The 20,851-nt window shown below is 27.2% G+C and overlaps 1 protein-coding gene across 2 annotated transcripts in view; it reads right to left on the bottom strand.

Moving 5' to 3' along the window:
• Positions 1–19,874, bottom strand: part of LOC127285401 (synaptotagmin-7) — an 858,561-nt gene extending 838,687 nt beyond the window's left edge. For both annotated transcript variants that reach the window (XR_007843600.1, XM_051311398.1), the window contains exon 1: positions 19,408–19,874. The gene's annotated coding sequence lies outside the window, so the exon portion shown is untranslated. The remainder of the gene's footprint in view (positions 1–19,407) is intronic.
• Positions 19,875–20,851: the final 977 nt, after the last annotated feature.

Below are 20,851 nucleotides of genomic sequence, written 5' to 3'. Positions count from 1 at the left end.
TGAATATCGCCACAACTTTGTGAAAAAAATTTTTTTTTAGCTGAGATTTAAAATAGTGACGTATTTTCTGTGTTATTATCGTAAAAAAATAAAAAATTGCAAAAAATTGCAAAAAATTTTTTTTGCAAAAAATCGCGCAAAAAAAAATTAGGCATTTTTTTTTGAATAGACATGTATGTAAGGCATGTGATTTCAAATTTTGAAGGAAAACTGTAAATAATTTCAAAAAGAAAACGAAAAAGTTGTTTTTGGTGTCGGTCGGTGTCGGTCGTTTTAGAACTTAATATAATAAGAAAGATATGAGGGAAATTGAATATCGCCATAACTTTGTGAAAAAAATTTTTTTTTAGCTGAGATTTAAAATAGTGACGTATTTTCTGTGTTATTATCGTAAAAAAATAAAAAATTGCAAAAAATTGCAAAAATTTTTTTTGCAAAAAATCGCGCAAAAAAAAATTAGGCATTTTTTTTGAATAGACATGTATGTAAGGCATGTGATTTCAAATTTTGAAGGAAAACTGTAAATAATTTCAAAAAGAAAACGAAAAAGTTGTTTTTGGTGTCGGTCGGTGTCGGTCGTTTTAGAACTTAATATAATAAGAAAGATATGAGGGAAATTGAATATCGCCATAACTTTGTGAAAAAAATTTTTTTTTAGCTGAGATTTAAAATAGTGACGTATTTTCTGTGTTATTATCGTAAAAAAATAAAAAATTGCAAAAAATTGCAAAAATTTTTTTTGCAAAAAATCGCGCAAAAAAAAATTAGGCATTTTTTTTTGAATAGACATGTATGTAAGGCATGTGATTTCAAATTTTGAAGGAAAACTGTAAATAATTTCAAAAAGAAAACGAAAAAGTTGTTTTTGGTGTCGGTCGGTGTCGGACGTTTTAGAACTTAATATAATAAGAAAGATTTTTTTTTGAATAGACATGTATGTAAGGCATGTGATTTCAAATTTTGAAGGAAAACTGTAAATAATTTCAAAAAGAAAACGAAAAAGTTGTTTTTGGTGTCGGTCGGTGTCGGTCGTTTTAGAACTTAATATAATAAGAAAGATATGAGGGAAATTGAATATCGCCATAACTTTGTGAAAAAAATTTTTTTTTAGCTGAGATTTAAAATAGTGACGTATTTTCTGTGTTATTATCGTAAAAAAATAAAAAATTGCAAATAAAATTGCAAAAAATTTTTTTTGCAAAAAATCGCGCAAAAAAAATTAGGCATTTTTTTTTGAATAGACATGTATGTAAGGCATGTGATTTCAAATTTTGAAGGAAAACTGTAAATAATTTCAAAAAGAAAACGAAAAAGTTGTTTTTGGTGTCGGTCGGTGTCGGTCGTTTTAGAACTTAATATAATAAGAAAGATATGAGGGAAATTGAATATCGCCATAACTTTGTGAAAAAATTTTTTTTTTAGCTGAGATTTAAAATAGTGACGTATTTTCTGTGTTTTTATCGTAAAAAAATAAAAAATTGCAAAAAATTTTTTTTGCAAAAAATCGCGCAAAAAAAAATTAGGCATTTTTTTTTGAATAGACATGTATGTAAGGCATGTGATTTCAAATTTTGAAGGAAAACTGTAAATAATTTCAAAAAGAAAACGAAAAAGTTGTTTTTGGTGTCGGTCGGTGTCGGTCGTTTTGGAACTTAATATAATAAGAAAGATATGAGGGAAATTGAATATCGCCATAACTTTGTGAAAAAAATTTTTTTTTAGCTGAGATTTAAAATAGTGACGTATTTTCTGTGTTATTATCGTAAAAAAATAAAAAATTGCAAAAAATTGCAAAAAATTTTTTTTGCAAAAAATCGCGCAAAAAAAAATTAGGCATTTTTTTTTGAATAGACATGTATGTAAGGCATGTGATTTCAAATTTTGAAGGAAAACTGTAAATAATTTCAAAAAGAAAACGAAAAAGTTGTTTTTGGTGTCGGTCGGTGTCGGTCGTTTTAGAACTTAATATAATAAGAAAGATATGAGGGAAATTGAATATCGCCATAACTTTGTGAAAAAAATTTTTTTTTAGCTGAGATTTAAAATAGTGACGTATTTTCTGTGTTTTTATCGTAAAAAAATAAAAAATTGCAAAAAATTTTTTTTGCAAAAAATCGCGCAAAAAAAAATTAGGCATTTTTTTTTGAATAGACATGTATGTAAGGCATGTGATTTCAAATTTTGAAGGAAAACTGTAAATAATTTCAAAAAGAAAACGAAAAAGTTGTTTTTGGTGTCGGTCGGTGTCGGTCGTTTTAGAACTTAATATAATAAGAAAGATATGAGGGAAATTGAATATCGCCATAACTTTGTGAAAAAAATTTTTTTTTAGCTGAGATTTAAAATAGTGACGTATTTTCTGTGTTATTATCGTAAAAAATAAAAAATTGCAAAAAATTGCAAAAATTTTTTTTGCAAAAAATCGCGCAAAAAAAAATTAGGCATTTTTTTTGAATAGACATGTATGTAAGGCATGTGATTTCAAATTTTGAAGGAAAACTGTAAATAATTTCAAAAAGAAAACGAAAAAGTTGTTTTTGGTGTCGGTCGGTGTCGGTCGTTTTAGAACTTAATATAATAAGAAAGATATGAGGGAAATTGAATATCGCCACAACTTTGTGAAAAAAATTTTTTTTTAGCTGAGATTTAAAATAGTGACGTATTTTCTGTGTTATTATCGTAAAAAAATAAAAAATTGCAAAAAATTGCAAAAAATTTTTTTTGCAAAAAATCGCGCAAAAAAAAATTAGGCATTTTTTTTTGAATAGACATGTATGTAAGGCATGTGATTTCAAATTTTGAAGGAAAACTGTAAATAATTTCAAAAAGAAAACGAAAAAGTTGTTTTTGGTGTCGGTCGGTGTCGGTCGTTTTAGAACTTAATATAATAAGAAAGATATGAGGGAAATTGAATATCGCCACAACTTTGTGAAAAAAATTTTTTTTTAGCTGAGATTTAAAATAGTGACGTATTTTCTGTGTTATTATCGTAAAAAAAATAAAAAATTGCAAAAAATTTGCAAAAAATTTTTTTTGCAAAAAATCGCGCAAAAAAAAATTAGGCATTTTTTTTTGAATAGACATGTATGTAAGGCATGTGATTTCAAATTTTGAAGGAAAACTGTAAATAATTTCAAAAAGAAAACGAAAAAGTTGTTTTTGGTGTCGGTCGGTGTCGGACGTTTTAGAACTTAATATAATAAGAAAGATTTTTTTTTGAATAGACATGTATGTAAGGCATGTGATTTCAAATTTTGAAGGAAAACTGTAAATAATTTCAAAAAGAAAACGAAAAAGTTGTTTTTGGTGTCGGTCGGTGTCGGTCGTTTTAGAACTTAATATAATAAGAAAGATATGAGGGAAATTGAATATCGCCATAACTTTGTGAAAAAAATTTTTTTTTAGCTGAGATTTAAAATAGTGACGTATTTTCTGTGTTATTATCGTAAAAAAATAAAAAATTGCAAATAAAATTGCAAAAAATTTTTTTTGCAAAAAATCGCGCAAAAAAAATTAGGCATTTTTTTTTGAATAGACATGTATGTAAGGCATGTGATTTCAAATTTTGAAGGAAAACTGTAAATAATTTCAAAAAGAAAACGAAAAAGTTGTTTTTGGTGTCGGTCGGTGTCGGTCGTTTTAGAACTTAATATAATAAGAAAGATATGAGGGAAATTGAATATCGCCATAACTTTGTGAAAAAATTTTTTTTTTAGCTGAGATTTAAAATAGTGACGTATTTTCTGTGTTTTTATCGTAAAAAAATAAAAAATTGCAAAAAATTTTTTTTGCAAAAAATCGCGCAAAAAAAAATTAGGCATTTTTTTTTGAATAGACATGTATGTAAGGCATGTGATTTCAAATTTTGAAGGAAAACTGTAAATAATTTCAAAAAGAAAACGAAAAAGTTGTTTTTGGTGTCGGTCGGTGTCGGTCGTTTTAGAACTTAATATAATAAGAAAGATATGAGGGAAATTGAATATCGCCATAACTTTGTGAAAAAAATTTTTTTTTAGCTGAGATTTAAAATAGTGACGTATTTTCTGTGTTATTATCGTAAAAAAATAAAAAATTGCAAAAAATTGCAAAAAATTTTTTTGCAAAAAATCGCGCAAAAAAAAATTAGGCATTTTTTTTTGAATAGACATGTATGTAAGGCATGTGATTTCAAATTTTGAAGGAAAACTGTAAATAATTTCAAAAAGAAAACGAAAAAGTTGTTTTTGGTGTCGGTCGGTGTCGGTCGTTTTAGAACTTAATATAATAAGAAAGATAAATATGTATTATTTTTGGAACTATTCGCATTAAAAAATTAAGTACTCTTTTTTTCAAATTATTATAACTTTCTTATTTATTATTATTATTTATTTATTTTTACGCCAAATGAATATATTCAACTTCAAGAAAAAATTTTAATTTTTTACTTTATTTATTTCAAATATGAGAGATTCTTTTTCAATCGCCCCAGCCCAAAAAGTCAATGTTCTTGGATTGGCTTCATACTTTGGTAAATTGTTGTCCTATATGATAGTAATAAATCCCTAAAATATAAACTCATTAAAAAAATATTTGTAGAAAGTAGAGGGGGTTGAAGTTTTGACGTTAAGGGTAACATTGTCATTTTCAAATCCGTATGACTGTGACAAAAGTTAATGGATTTTAATTTATCTATAATGAATTTTAATGCATTTTTCACTTACTTTTCAAAAATGTATACAAAATTTAAAAAAAAAAATTTTGACCCCTTTTTTCAAAATCAACCCTTATTTTTCGATTTTCTCCCCTTCGGGAATTTTTTTTTTTATTTTTTTTATTTTCATTGGAAAGCTGAGGTTTTTTCCCATGAGCTATGTAAATATGAAAATGGGACAACAATAATTTTGTGAGAAACAGAATATTAAAGCAGCCGGTGCCTACCTAAATCCTTGAAGATGATCTTTAGGTATACCCGTTATCGGCACCGCCTACATTAATATTCTGTTTCTCACAAAATTATTGTTGTCCCATTTTCATATTTACATAGCTCATGGGAAAAAACCTCAGCTTTCCAATGAAAATAAAATAAAAAAAAAAAAATACCCGAAGGGGTGAAAATCGAAAAATAAGTGTTGATTTTGAAAAAAGGGGGTTAAAATTTTTTTTTTTAAATTTTGTATACATTTTTGAAAAGTACGTGAAAAATGCATTAAAATTCATTATAGATAAATTAAAATCCATTAACTTTTGTCATAGTTATACGGATTTGAAAATGACAATGTTACCCTTAACGTCAAAACTTCAACCCCCTCTACTTTCTACAAATATTTTTTTAATGAGTTTATATTTTAGGGATTTATTACTATCATATAGGACAACAATTTACCAAAGTATGAAGCCAATCCCAGAACATTGACTTTTTGGGCTGGGGCGATTGAAAAAGAATCTCTCATATATGATATAATATAATTTAAACATATTTTCATGCTGAACTTTATTACAAATTTATTATGCTTCACATTCTCTTTGCAATGGAAATATAAAATTTGCGATTCTAAAAAGAAAATCCAAATGTATTTAAATGCAAAGTGGTTTTATAAATTTTGAATATGTATATTTTAATTCGTAATTGTCTTTATTATGATTAATCTTTTGTTTTTGGAAGAAAAAAAAATGTTCAATTACTATTATTTACATTATGTTAAATTGCGAACTGGCTAATGTTGTTGATAAATAATTTTTTTTAGGTTTTTATTGGTGCGAAAACATGAAGTGGTAATTGAACTACATGCTTTGACCTTACAAAAGTCCATTTCAGGTCAGACGTTTACAGATATGGCTGTATGCTATGCTATGCAACTCGCAATTTAAAATTCACTCTTAATACATACTTTTGAAAAATTATTTTAATAACAATGCAGTTATTAATTGTTGTCATCAATTATTAAAAAAATTGTACCTTCCTGTGCGATAATTTCATTCTTTTCTTTTCTATATCTGTAAATTATCGTTCTTTATTTTCAAAAAAATATAAGAATTGTACATTTAAACAATAAAAATCAACATTTGTTAAATTACAGATGTTCTCGAATATTTTTTAATTTAAAGTACAAAAATCAATAAAAATGCCATTTTTTTATGAAAATCAATAATATTTTAGCAAACCCATTTTTCTTTTACCTAAAATTATTTTCCCATACAATGAAAACTTGAGAGTAGGGAATTCCTTTAAAAACGTATGTCTAAAATCAAGTCTAAAATCAATTCATACTCAGTTCAAAAAATTGCTTACAGATACTAACTGATGTGTAAGTTAAGAGGTAAATGGATTGAGTGAATGTGTTTAGATTTCAGTCAAAAAGTAGTTTATGGAACTTGTAAATACCTATGTAAGGTATATAATGAAAATAAATTATTATTACTAACTGATGTGTGCTATAGGATCTATCAAAATTAGTAACCACAGCAAACTTTTTTGATCCCACAGGAAATTTGTTCGTTGTCCCCATATTAGCTAACATAATTTAATTTGACACCAAATAGTTTGCTGCCACAGCAAACTTTTTATATGCGTGTAGAAAAATTCCATTTTAACCTGGAAAAGTCAGGGTATTTCAAGTGAGCAAAAGCGTGGCTATCAAATTAGTTATTTTTTACTTATTTAAATCTAGAAAGCACGTACAGTCCCCTATGACCGCGGGACACTGAAAAATATATTATTGTTTTTCTTCTTTTTACATCGATTTTTAAAAAGTTTCACTAATAATGTGTTCAGTTATAATGTAAAAATTTTCCCTAGTATCGTGACCTGCTTTCTAAAACTAATCACGGTATTGTATCAATTGACATATGCCCTCCATTCTGAAGAAAAAAAAAGAAAAGGAACTTCTGAGTTTAAAAAATACATCAAAAATAACTTTTAATCAATATTCACACTGATAAAAAAACTTCTAATGCACAATTTTAATTTATTCTATGCACAGAATGCTTATCAAAAATCATGTTCAATTATTCAAAATAATTTTCATGTTCCATGTCGTTTAGCATTGAATCATTTTTAGTTGCAACAAAAATGAGACCAGGTTTTTTCTGTGTTGTGCTGATCTTTTTTTTCAAATGTATACTAAATATAATCCGGACAACCAAATCACACTATGACTTTTTTATCTTTCATCATCGAAATTATCGGATTCAATTACATAGTATATATTTTAAAAATAAATAAAGAAAAAAAATTTGATCTAAATCATTTAATGAAACTATTGTTATTATTTGTTTTACATTCCAGGAAATTAAACTAATTATTAAAAATTATTAAAATTCAGTATAACCCAACTCAAATTAAATATTTTTAAATAGTTTAATTATTTTTCTCTTAGAAGAAATTTTCTTTTTACAAATATTACTAAAAATTTAAAAACCGTGTGTATAAATAAAACAAGGAGGGGGTCCTTTATGTTTATTTCATAAACATTATGCTTCCTCATTGTGTGAAGCAAAAAATTCGCTTCCTCGTGAAGGAAGCAATGAATTTGTCCAATTCAATTGATTGATTTAAAAAATTTCGAGTTAAAAATGTTTTAAATTAATTAAATTTTTTGAAAAATAAAGAAAATTTTAATTAATTTTGAGTGTAACATAAACTTTATATATACGAATCGATTCGTTTTAATGCAAGGAATACAATTATTTTATTCATCAACTTGAATTTTAAAAAAGCACAAAATTTTTTAACTAAAATATGAATTTTCGATTTTTCAATTTATATTAATTCTCAAATTTTAAATCAAATCTATACTTTATATATACCAACCAATTCGTTTCAATGCAGGGAATAAAATTATTTCATATATAAACATGAATTTAAATAAACACATCATTTTTTAGCTAAAATGAGAATTTTTGATTTTTTAACTTTCATTAATTCTTTAAATTTCAATCAAATCTATACTTTATATATATCAGTCGATTCATCTTGACATAAAGAAGACGATTATATTATATATTACCTTAAATTTTTCGATTTAAAAATTTTTTCAATTAAAAAAAAAATTTTGGAAAAAAGACGATAAAATTTTTTTTTTGGGGTATTTTTAAAAATCCTCTCGTCATTTTTGAGAGATTAATGTTTTAAATAAGCCTACCAAATTTTACCCACATCCATTAAAACTTGTTAAAGATATCGTGTTCACAAAAACTATCCACACACACACACACACACATACATCCGGACAATTGATCAGGATCTCATATAACATGTTTCTATATAGAGGAAAATTTGTTTTCACCATTTTTAAAAATTTTATAAACGAAAGGACTACGTAGCTTCCTCCACGAGGAAGCAAAATGTTCAAATTTATTTATTATAATATATAATATTGTTTGTTTTATAAAGTGAGTAATAATTTTGAGTCATTAAAGAAAACAAGGTTAAACAAAGAAAAATTGAGGAAAATTGTAATTGAAATTAAAAAGATAAAAAAGAAGTATTCAAATAAACAATTGGAAGAGAATATATATATATATATATATATATATATATATATATATATATATATATATATATATATATATATATATATATTACATTCCAAAGGATTACATTAATATACAAAGAAAAGGATTGTCATAAGTTTCTAAAAAGAAGGATTATTGTAAAACATAAGAAAAGGATACATACACACACCATAAAAAGAATATTGTATTCAAATATTTTCATTAAAGGAAGTTCAAATAAATTATTTAGTTTTCAAACATTTATATTTCTTAATACCTTTAAATTATTCACATTCCTCATAATTTTCATGATAACAGGTACCGGCCACTGGACCTTTGAAATAATAAGTCTAAGAAACAATCCAACAAAAAAAATCAATGAAATTGAATGTTTCGTTAAGTTTAATGTTAACCGAATTCGGATTTCAGACCGATTTGTGCGATCTGCTAGTAACACCCCTACTGAAAATCCCTGTATAAGATCTTGTACAATTTCCTGTACAGGATCAGCAACTGAACTTGTACAAGTTCTGACCAGTTCCTGTACAGGAAAATGCATACGAATTTGGAACAAGTTCGTGTGTGAGATCTTGTACAAGATCTGGTGCAAGATCTTATACAAGAAAGATACTTGTACAAGAAAATGTACATGATCTTGTACAATTTAATGTATAAGTACTTGTACATGAACACGTTCATGTTCTTGCACATGTATAGTTGTAAAAATTTTTTTTTTTAATAAAATTTGAGATTTTGATAATTTTTAACCACTAAGATTCGTATCTCATGCATGCTAAAAACTATTGCGCAGCTGTAAAGGTTAAAGTAAACTATTGCGCAGCCTTTGAAGTTTTTAATTTTTAGTAAAGAAAAACATGAATTAACATGTTGCAAGAACATGGACGTGTTCATGTATACAAGTACTTATACATGAAATTGTACAAGATCATGTACATTTTCTTGTACAAGTATCTTTCTTGTATAAGATCTTGCACCAGATCTTGTACAAGATCTCACACATGAACTTGTTCCAAATTCGTATGCATTTTCCTGTACAGGAACTGGTCAGAACTTGTACAAGTTCAGTTGCTGATCCTGTACAGGAAATTGTACAAGATCTTATACAGGGATTTTCAGTAGGGACTTGTCTTAAAAAGTTTCTAAGTCCACGTTAAAATTCTTTCTATGTGAAATATTCTATTTCAAAAATAAAAAAATAATTTCTGTGGGAATGTCAAAGGATAATTCAAATGATGATCACTAAAATTGATTTTTTTTATTTGACTTGAAGAATATTATGTAATGTTCATTCGGATTACGAGAAAAATGAAACGGTTATAAAATTTTCCACATCATAATTTATACTATTAATTTAAATGGCACTTTTACCTTTTATATCTTTCGGTGAGATATTAAATTTCATTTTAAATGGAGCTGCACACGTTTAAAATGAGATCATGCAGATAAAATTTGAAATTTGTCTAATTAATGAAAGAGAGTAATTTTCAAGTGCCATATATTTTAAAGTACATATTTCTATATTCAGAAATGTATAAACGCATTGCATTCGGAGTTAGTGTTGTTCAATTTCACAAATTACTATTATATCAAAATTGTAATGAAATTCAGTTCAAGGTTCGATTAAATTTTACGTCCGCCCAAAGAAAATAGAATTTAAATTGGAGCCAGCTCGCAGACAAGCCTTATTCTTAAAATTAAAAATTGGCTCAACGAAAATCTATCGTGATTCAACAATTTTAATTTTAGAAATTTAAGCACTGCTGTTAATTTACCTGGCTCAACGAAAATCTATCGTGATTCAGCAGGTATATTATTTACAAGCATTAAAAAAAAGATTTTGTTAGAATTTTTGTTCAGTTTTTTTAATTTTTTCAAATCTTATCCCTTCAGAATACCTTTAAATGCTAAAAATATCGCGTCAAAAATGTTTCAATACGTCATTTTGAATTTTTAAAAACTGACTTCAGAATCGTAATAATTTTTGGGCGGATTAGTCTGTCCAACGAACTCAGGCTTCATTTTTACATGTTGAAAGCGTGTACCAAATATCAAAGCGATTCGTTAAGATATGTTCAAGTTATCGTGGGGACAAAATGAGTCCACAGACAGACTACAGACGACAAACAGACGGACAGGATTTCAAAACATACTTTTTTGGCATCAAGAGGTCTCAAAACCTACAGATTCACTAAAATGTGAAAAAAGTCAAAATCGACCAAAATGAATACTTTCTAACTTATGATGAGAATTTAAAAAATCTACAAATAAATGAATTTAAACCAATTCAAAAGTAAATAATCGAAAAAATACGGAATTGTGGTATAAACAGCGCAATATAAACTATTTTAAAATAGAGGAATTTTTAAAAACAATTGCAATGTTTGGAAATGAAAAACAACAGTTGGAGTTATAAAAAAAAACGTCGAGATTCACTGGATTTAGAGAATGCTCAAAATTGCCCAAATGTAATACCTTCTCATTATAATTAGAATGTAAAAATAAATTTTTAATTAAAAATTTAAAAAAAAACAAAAAATTTATAATTTTGTGAGTAAGTTACTGTAATTTGTGTTAACTTAAGGTGGTTTAAACAGAGATAATACATAGTTGCTCATATTTTCTCAAAATAAAGTAATTTTGCCCTGAATTTTACCCATTTTTCATCCGTTTTTGTCTTTTTTTGTCCTTGTTTTAAAAAAAGAGGTATAAATTTTTTGTTTTAATTGCTATTAAAAATTGTCAGAGGAAAAAAGTGTTTATTTTTACTCGTATTTTTCGAAAAAAAATGAAAAATTTTTTTTTTTGAAAAATGCGAATTTTAGGAATTTTTAAAAACTCAAAATTTGAATAATTTTGTTGATTTTTGACGAAATCATCTGGGCAACGAACTCAGGCGAGATTTTGGTACACTTAAAGTGTATACCAAATTTGAAGTCGATTTATTAAAATTTGTTCGAGTTATCGTCGGACCAAATTTTGTCTACAGACATACATACAGATAGACATTTGTTTAAGACCCATTTTTTCGGCATCAGGAAGTCTCAAAACGTCGAGATTCACTGAAATTAGAGAGGGCTCAAAATCGCCCAAATGTAATACCTTCTCATTATGATAAGAATGTAAAAATTGAACTTTATAATAACACAGCCCCACAAAAAAAAGTGTCATGTACTTTTGACCGGAATACCCTAACCCTATGTATTTTGACGCGCTGAACACGAATCCGAAGTCCGTTTTGCTCAATCACGTCAGGATTTTTTTCTAACCTCAAAAAACATGTCGGATTTTGAGAAGTAAGCGATTTTTTTAAAAATTGATGTATTAACTTCAAACTTGGTATCTGGGGGTTTTTTGTGTCGCTGATTACGAATCTGAAGTTAGATTTTCAAAATCCAAAATGGCGGATCTAATATGGCGGACGAATTTTGAAAAAATTTTAAGATTTACTTCAAACTTGGTATCTAGGGGTTTTTTGGGTCGCTGATTACGAATCTGATGTCAGATTTCCGAAATTCGATATGTCTGATTCAATATTAAGGAATTATTTTTAAAAAATTGTCAGATTATTATGAAATTTGGTATCTACAGGTTTTCTAAGTTGCTGACAAGTAACACTAGGGAAGTGCCATACGCCGATTTTTCTGAAACTTGGAAGTTTTGTAGTTTTTTGAAAACAATTTGACACGTATGTTTTGTTTTTCCCCAAAAGCTGATTTATGGGGGGGAACTACCCCATGAATTTTTTTTTGGTAGGGGGACATTATTTTACGAAATTTTTTTAAAATTAATATGCAATAGTGTATCTGGGGGTTTTTTGGGTCGCTGATTACGAATCTGATGTCAGATTTCAAAAATTAATAATGGCGTATCTAATATGGCCGATAGAAGTCCATGTTGGATACGCCATTATTAATTTTTGAAATCTGACATCAGATTCGTAATCAGCGACCCAAAAAACCCCCAGATACACTATTGCATATTAATTTTAAAAAAATTTCGTAAAATAATGTCCCCCTACCAAAAAAAAATTCATGGGGTAGTTCCCCCCCATAAATCAGCTTTTGGGGTAAAACAAAACATACGTGTCAAATTGTTTTCAAAAAACTACAAAACTTCCAAGTTTCAGAAAAATCGGCGTATGGCACTTCCCTAGTGTTACTTGTCAGCAACTTAGAAAACCTGTAGATACCAAATTTCATAATAATCTGACAATTTTTTAAAAATAATTCCTTAATATTGAATCAGACATATCGAATTTCGGAAATCTGACATCAGATTCGTAATCAGCGACCCAAAAAACCCCTAGATACCAAGTTTGAAGTAAATCTTAAAATTTTTTCAAAATTCGTCCGCCATATTAGATCCGCCATTTTGGATTTTGAAAATCTAACTTCAGATTCGTAATCAGCGACACAAAAAACCCCCAGATACCAAGTTTGAAGTAAATCTTAAAATTTTTTCAAAATTCGTCCGCCATATTAGATCCGCCATTTTGGATTTTGAAAATCTAACTTCAGATTCGTAATCAGCGACACAAAAAACCCCCAGATACCAAGTTTGAAGTTAATACATCAATTTTTAAAAAAATCGCTTACTTCTCAAAATCCGACATGTTTTTTGAGGTTAGAAAAAAATCCTGACGTGATTGAGCAAAACGGACGTCGGATTCGTGTTCAGCGCGTCAAAATACATACACTGTAAAAAATTTTTTGGTTAAAATTCCCCAAAATTCTAGTGACGCAAATTTGCAGGGCATTTTGTGGAAAATTCCCTAAAATTTTCTGGGGAAACTTTTCCCTAAAATTTTAGGGAATATTCCACAAATATTAGTGAATTTTCCCAAAGATTAATATCAATAGTTTAAAAAATTGAAATAAAAATTTAAAAATTTGATTCATGTAGCATTTATATCTTACTTACATTATTTATTGGTACCTATTGATGAAAATTTGTTTTCTTGAAAATTATCAAATATTATCATGAGGTCTCGAACGTAAGCGTCATTAGGAGAGATTTAGAAGTCTAACGCTCTACTAACTACGCCACAGAGGCTCATGAAAATAAAATGATAATTTCAATATATAAGATGAAACTATGTAAACATGCTTTGTAACTTTAAAAAAAGGAAACAAACGTTGAGAATAGTTGTGACTTATGTTATATAATAAATAAAATAAGATCTGTTAAACAAATATTGATTAAATTTTAATTTAATTCTTTAGAAATATAAATTTTTGTCTACTTAAAAATACTTATTTAGTTAAGTTATAATTAACTTATCTATGAAATGAATAAATTATATTACAAGTTACAAATAACTTTTTGTAACTTAAGTAAGTTTAAAGTTTAACTTTTTTGAAGAAGGATTTCAAAAAAATTGAGGAATATTCACCACTTGTTTTTGGGGAAAAATATATTCATTGGAATTTTGAGAAATCTTCACCATTAAGAGAAGATGAAATAAGTTGTGATGATACGGATAACTTTTCTCGAGAACAATCTTCTGAATCTTCAAGAACAGAGGAATTAGAGAGTATGTTGAATAGTTTGAAGGAAAAATTTTCTTCCCTGTCACCTAATGATCCTGAACGTATACGCATATTAACAATTGCCCCTACAACTTGGAATATTCGAAAATTGGCACTAGAGTTTGGTACAACTTACTACATGGCGAAAAAAGCTAAAGATTTAAGATCTTCTAAAGGTATTTTACCTAATGTAACAGAAAAAGCTGGTCGCACGTTACCTAATGAGACAGTTCAAAAAGTTAAAGACTTTTATGTTAGTGATAACAACAGCAGAATTATGTCCGGAAAAAAGGACAAAGTCTCTCTTAAAGAGAATGGTGTAAAAGTTGTTCATCAAAAAAGACTAGTGCTTTTTAACTTGAGAGACCTTCATTTAGAATACAGTAAACTCAATGACGAAAATCCTGTTGGATTTTCAAAATTTTGTGAACTGCGTCCAAAGAATTGTATTCTTGCTGGGGCACACGGTACGCATTCGGTATGCGTTTGTGTCATACACCAAAATTGTGTTTTGATGTTGAATGCTATAAATTTGGCTAATCTTACCAAAAGCTTAGAACAACCCATGAAAAATTTTAATGACTGTCTTAAATTAATTATGTGCAAAGATCCTACACCTGCATGCTACTTGAACCAGTGTCAAGTTTGTCCTGGTACGGAAAATCTCTCCCAACTATTAAATAATCTACTCTACGAAAATCATTTCTCTCATGTCTTATTCAGTGTTTGGCAGTCAACTGATAGAGCCACTTTAAAGACAGAATATCTTCCTGTTGAGGAATTTATTCAAGAATTATGTGCAAAACTGATTCTATTGAAACCCCATCATTTTATTGCAAGAGAACAAGCCTCACATTTAGAAAGTGTAAGAAATAATCTTAAAGCAGGTGAAATACTTTTCCAATGTGACTTTTCGGAAAATTATGCATTTGTAGTACAAGACGCTGCACAGGCATTTCACTACAATAATGATCAGTTTACTGTACATACGATCATATATTATTATCGTCTTGATGATACAATAAAATATCAAAGTATTCTTATTTTATCTGATTGCCTCAGTCATGACACTGCAGCAGTGTACATTAGTCAAAAAATTGTAGTCAAAGCCTTGAAAGAAAGACTCAGTCCTCAAAAAATAATTTATTTCAGTGATGGGGCGAAGCAGCATTACAAGAACCGTTACAATATGGCTAATTTACTACACCATGAAGATGATTTTGATTTGCCTGCAGAATGGAATTACCATGCAACGGCTCATGGGAAAGGAGCTTGTGATGGCGTAGGTGCTGCCATGAAAAGAGAAGCTGTCCGAGCCAGTCTTCAAGCTCCAGCTACAAAAGCTATACTTTCACCACAAGCTCTTTTTAATTGGTGTAAAAATAATTTGAAAAATGTTGATGTTTACTATTATACCAAGCAGGAACACGAAGAGGTTAAACAACAATTAGAAAGCAGATTTAGTAGATCGAAACCAATCCCAAATATTCAAAAAAGCCATGGTTTTATCCCGATTTCAGAGAAGCGACTATTGATTAAAACATATTCAACATCACCTGAAAGTACAGTTTTTCCGAAACAAAATAAAAGATAAGATTGACTCACTATGAAATGCGACCGCAACATCGATTCCCAACCTCAATCGGCCTTTTTAAAGGCCACAAAATGATTATATTAGATCCGATATTCAGAATTCAAAAATTTGATGTCAGATTTGTGGTCATCGATCCTAGAAACTCTTGTAAAAAAATGTTTAAAAATTCAGTTCATTTAAAAAAATTAAACGATATTTTCGTAATAACCAATTATATCAAACGGCCTTTGTCAAGGCCACAAAATGATTATGTCAGATTGGTAATCATCGTTCTTCAAAAACTCTTGAGAAAAACTATTTAAAAATCCAGTTCATTTCACAAAATTAAACGATATTTTCGTTTTTACATATTATATCAAACGGCCTTTTTAAAGGCCCCAAAATGATTACATTGGATCCGCCATTTTGAATTTTTAAAATTTGGTATCAGATTCTTAATCAGCGACCCCGACAACCCCCGAGTAGTAACTTTCAAGAAAATTTAGTCAATTTTCAAAAAAATGTCCTCCATATTGGATCCGCCATTTTGAATTTTTAAAATCTGACATCAGATTCTTAATCAGCGACCCCGAAAACCCCCGAGTAGTAATTTTCAAGCAAATTTTGTCAATTTTCAAAAAAATGTCCTCCATATTGGATCCGCCATTTTGAATTTTTAAAATCTGACATCGGATTCTTAATCAGCGACCCCAAAAACCCCCGAGTAGTAATTTTTAAGCAAATTTAGTCAATTTTCAAAAAACTTTCCGCCATATTGGATCCGCCATTTTGAATTTTTAATCGGGCCACATGACCCTTGAAATGTAGTATTATATCCTATATGTTGCTGCTTTGATAAAATTTTTTTGTGAAAAACTGTTCTGGGCACAGCGTGATTGATTTGGCATGGAATGACCCATATTTAACGTTACGAAAAAGTATTTTAATTTCTTTTTCATCAGTAAATTTTGACTCTATACTTTATCATATTACGCTCATTACTTCCGTTAGATAAGCGCAAGCACAGCTGTATTAATCGTCTTATATATTATGTTTAGTTCTCTTGTTCTTTTATGTAAAGTTTAACCAAAAAAAACAAAAATTATCAAACTATTAAAAGTGAGAATAATAATTCTTTTTTTCATGTATCTATTTGACATTGATCTTCTATGCAAACTCTCATTTGTTTGGTATGAACCCCTCTTCAAATAAGTTTCAAATGCAATGATTACTGAATTAAGTCTTTGAATAATCTCTGCAATTTAATTTCAACGAGGTTACTTTGACAAGCGGATCAGAAACTAATTAAAAGTAAATCAAGAGATATATCAAATAATTGTTGCAAGGAAGTAATGTGGGTTTCTATAGGTATATATAGATAAAAAATTTATACTCTAGAGTATATAACATTGAATCAAGAATGATTCAGGATGAGAAACAATAGGGGACTTTTTCATTAATTCCCTTTTGACAAATTTTTACTTTTTTAAAAATAATTACAATTAATTTCTAAATAGGTACTCTTTACAATTGATTTGTTTCATAAATTTGAGTCATTTATAATAATTATTATAATTATTTTGAAAAAAAATTTCTTAAAATCATATCCTCAATTTAATAAAATTAAGGATAACAAAACATGATAAAATAATTTTTGTTTTTTAAGTTTAACATCTCATATTTGAAGCTTTAAATATTTAAACTTCATTATACGTCATCATGGTACATTTTTGAAACAAATTCATTAAAAGTTATTTAAAATTAAAAATTAATATAAAGAACATTATAAATAATAAATATAAATTTTCGCTTTCAAAGAATTTAACTAAAAACCAATATTATACAGACCTCGGATCGACTTTAAGGCGCAAAAATAATTGTTTTATTGTCTATTTACATTCCAAAAAAGTCGATTTTATTATTTTAATTGAAAATTACTTAATATGCATTTTACTTTAAATAATAATTAATATTATTAGATATTAAATGAATTTTATTAATTTTTTAGTAAGAATAATTCTATAGTTATATTAATATATATTATAGGAATATATTATTCAATTATTTATTATTATTTCAATTTGAGAGTTTTTATTTGAAACTTTTAGAAATAATTCAATTACAAAACATTTTGTTAAATTTTAAACAATAATTAAATTTTACAGAATTAAAAAAAAATTATCAAATAATTTTAGATACAATTTTTTTAAAACTCATTGAATTTTCAAAAATTTACAATTCAGATTTTTGAAATTAATTGAACTTCAAGTAATTTTTAATTGCAATTTTTGGCGATGAAGAATTTATTAGAAATTACAAACAAAAAATTAATTTTGAACGTATTATAATTGAAATTAGGTACCTATTAAATTTCAAAAAAGTTTTTAAATTTTTTTTTATTTTAAAAATAATTAAATTTTAAAAAGTTTCAAATTGAAATTTTTAGGTAATTTTATTTGATTTTTTTTAAATTGCAAACAATTGTTGAATATTTCATAAAATTTGTAATTCAAAAATAATTTAAGATAATTGAATTTGTTAAATAATTGACATAAAGAGATGAAGAAAATCTACATTGTATACTAAAACAGAACGTATTTTGTTTAAAAATTTTGTAAAAAAAATTTTAAAAAAGTCGAAAAAATCGCATCTTATTTAAATAAGTCAAAAAAGTGGTATTTTCGAAAAATGTCAGAAAAAGTCGAAAAAGTTGTATAATCCGAGGCCTGTATTATATTATTATATAAATAATATACATATTAAATTTACATTAATATACGGAATAAAACTTATATATGGTTTGTTGTTTTCTCAACGATAATGCGATGCGCTCACATACCTCAGTGATTATCCGTTAATTTAAAGCAGCGAAAAGATAACCCTATACAGCAACCTTCACAAATTTCTTTCTGTGTATTGATTCTTTAAAAATATTTCTAGTTAGAAGGAGTAAAATAAATTAAAATTTATTTTTCATAATTCTTTTAAAATATTTAATATTTAAAATAAAATAAATTAAAATTTAATTTTTTAAATTCTGTAAAAATATTTGAAAGAATACCTAAATTATATATTAAAAATAATTTTTTTTAAATTATTATGCTGGTTTTCATTTGAAAAGTTATATCTTCAATTTTGACTGAAACAATTAAAATATTTTTTTTAATTCAAGATGTTTTTGTGTTGGATTCATTAAAGTACAAGTGAATTACTATCGATTTTTTATTTTATTCATATTCTATAGTTATTCCGTTGAAACTTTTAAATTGATGTTAAAAAATATGTTTGTAGAAGTCGAATTATCTTAGTCTTCTTCTCCACCCTCTTTATATTACATTCTACTCTTCAAATTTCAAATTCTTCAAATTCTCTCGAATCCAATAAACAGTTCGATTTCTTATATTACCAATCGTAATTCACTGCCAAATTTATTGCCTTTATTTCATGCCAATTTTTATTTTAATATTTTTTCAAATAAATTATTCTTTTCATTGAACTAAACAAATTTTAATATTTACATTAATTCTCCACAAAAAAAATTAATTCTTGAAGTATTGAACGCTAAAATTAACAAAATTGTTGATTATTAAAAAAGACATATTTTTCTTTTTACAAAGTTGAAAGCCGGCACATTGTAATTAAATAAATTATTATAAAAAAATTTGTAATATAATAAAAATTGTCTAAATTCCAAAAAACTTTTATTCTTTAACAAGGTAGAAAGAATTTGAAAATTATTTTCAAAAAAAGTGTAAGGCAAATTATCAACTCAGGAAAAGAAATAAAATAAAACAGTGAAGCTATGAAACATACTGAATTCCTGAAGATCAAGACTTTCCAGAGTAACTTCAAAAAAGTTGAGTATATGCGGAGAAGAAAACCCACAAGAGAAGAAATATTCACGTGGCACGTTTTACGTTAACTCACACATCAAAACATTCCTTAAAAAGCACCGGTAATGAGTCGTCTATTATTATTTTATTATCAAATAATAAAATCAACTTCACAAATATTTTCCGAAAATTGAACACACGAGTAAAAAAAATAAAATAAAGAAAACACTGTATGGTGATCAAGAAAATCCTTCCAAGAAGGACTTAAGTGAAATGGGGAAGGTTGTCACAAAATTAAAACCGACACTTTTCAAATTTTAAAATGTGAATATGCAGAAAAAAATTTTTTTTTCTTCAAAACTTTTTTTTTAAAGCTAAAGAAACTCCCGTTAGTGTAAAATATCTAAATAGGCAACCGCGTGGCAGCCTGTGTCGCGTCGCACTGCTGCTTCGCGGCCGCCAACACCCCCCTGTTAGTTCGACTACCACTGAGCTTTTCACCCCCCACTATTCTCTGCAATCCTTAAAGGTTCCGTACACTCGTCCACACGTATACACACAATGTGATGGAAAAACGATCCGAAAAGCCAAAGATTTTATTGAAGTGGACACTGGAAACACATTATTTCAATCGTCACTCTTTGAATTCGAAATTGATCCATATTTTACAGCTTCACAGTTTTCCTGTAGTTATCAGTTTGATTCTAAAAATTTGGACCAAATTATGCAACGTTTTGATACCCATAAGTGGTATCAACTTGATCTTCATTATTTGGATCATTTTTTGATACCAAAAATTGATATCAAAGTACAACTGTCATGGACGGTATACAGTTATTGAAAAGTTTATGAATTGATTTCTTCATTTTACTTTATTTTTAGCAATCGAGAATAATATTTTGATTTTCAAATGTTAAACAAAAGAAAAATTGTATAAAGTAAACAATCAAATAAACAAGCACTTTTTGAAGATAAAGTAGAATATACTACTATCGGGTCAAAAGTAATAGGCTTCTCTCTTTGAAAGCTCAGGTTAAAAAAATCGCATTACATTGAGACAACCTGGAGTCAGCCGCTAAACTATTCCTATGTTACTATAGGGTCAATCCATTATATTTCGACTGAAGTCGTCGCTGACTAATTTTTAAAAATTATAATACTTTGCAGGAATGATTTTGAAGTTATCAAGATCACGAAATGAAAAGAATTTTATTAAAATTTTAATTATTTATTGCAAAATATGAATTTAAAGTATATGAGGTGCTGAAAACTGTCAAGTTTTTAGCCATTAGAAAATATGCAAAAATACGTAGAATTTACCATAAAAATAAAAAAATTTTTTTGTAATTTACTAAGAATGAATAAATTTATCATTATCAATTGATGTAATTATTTAAATATGTGAAATAATATATAAAATATGA

This window comes from Leptopilina boulardi, unplaced genomic scaffold (assembly GCF_019393585.1).
Source record: "Leptopilina boulardi isolate dan_hultmark-lab unplaced genomic scaffold, ZJU_Lbou_2.1 LbouV2_332, whole genome shotgun sequence".
Taxonomy (NCBI): domain Eukaryota; kingdom Metazoa; phylum Arthropoda; class Insecta; order Hymenoptera; family Figitidae; genus Leptopilina; species Leptopilina boulardi.
The sequence above is the reverse complement of the archived record's forward strand: the minus strand, read 5'-3'. Positions and strand labels throughout refer to the sequence as shown.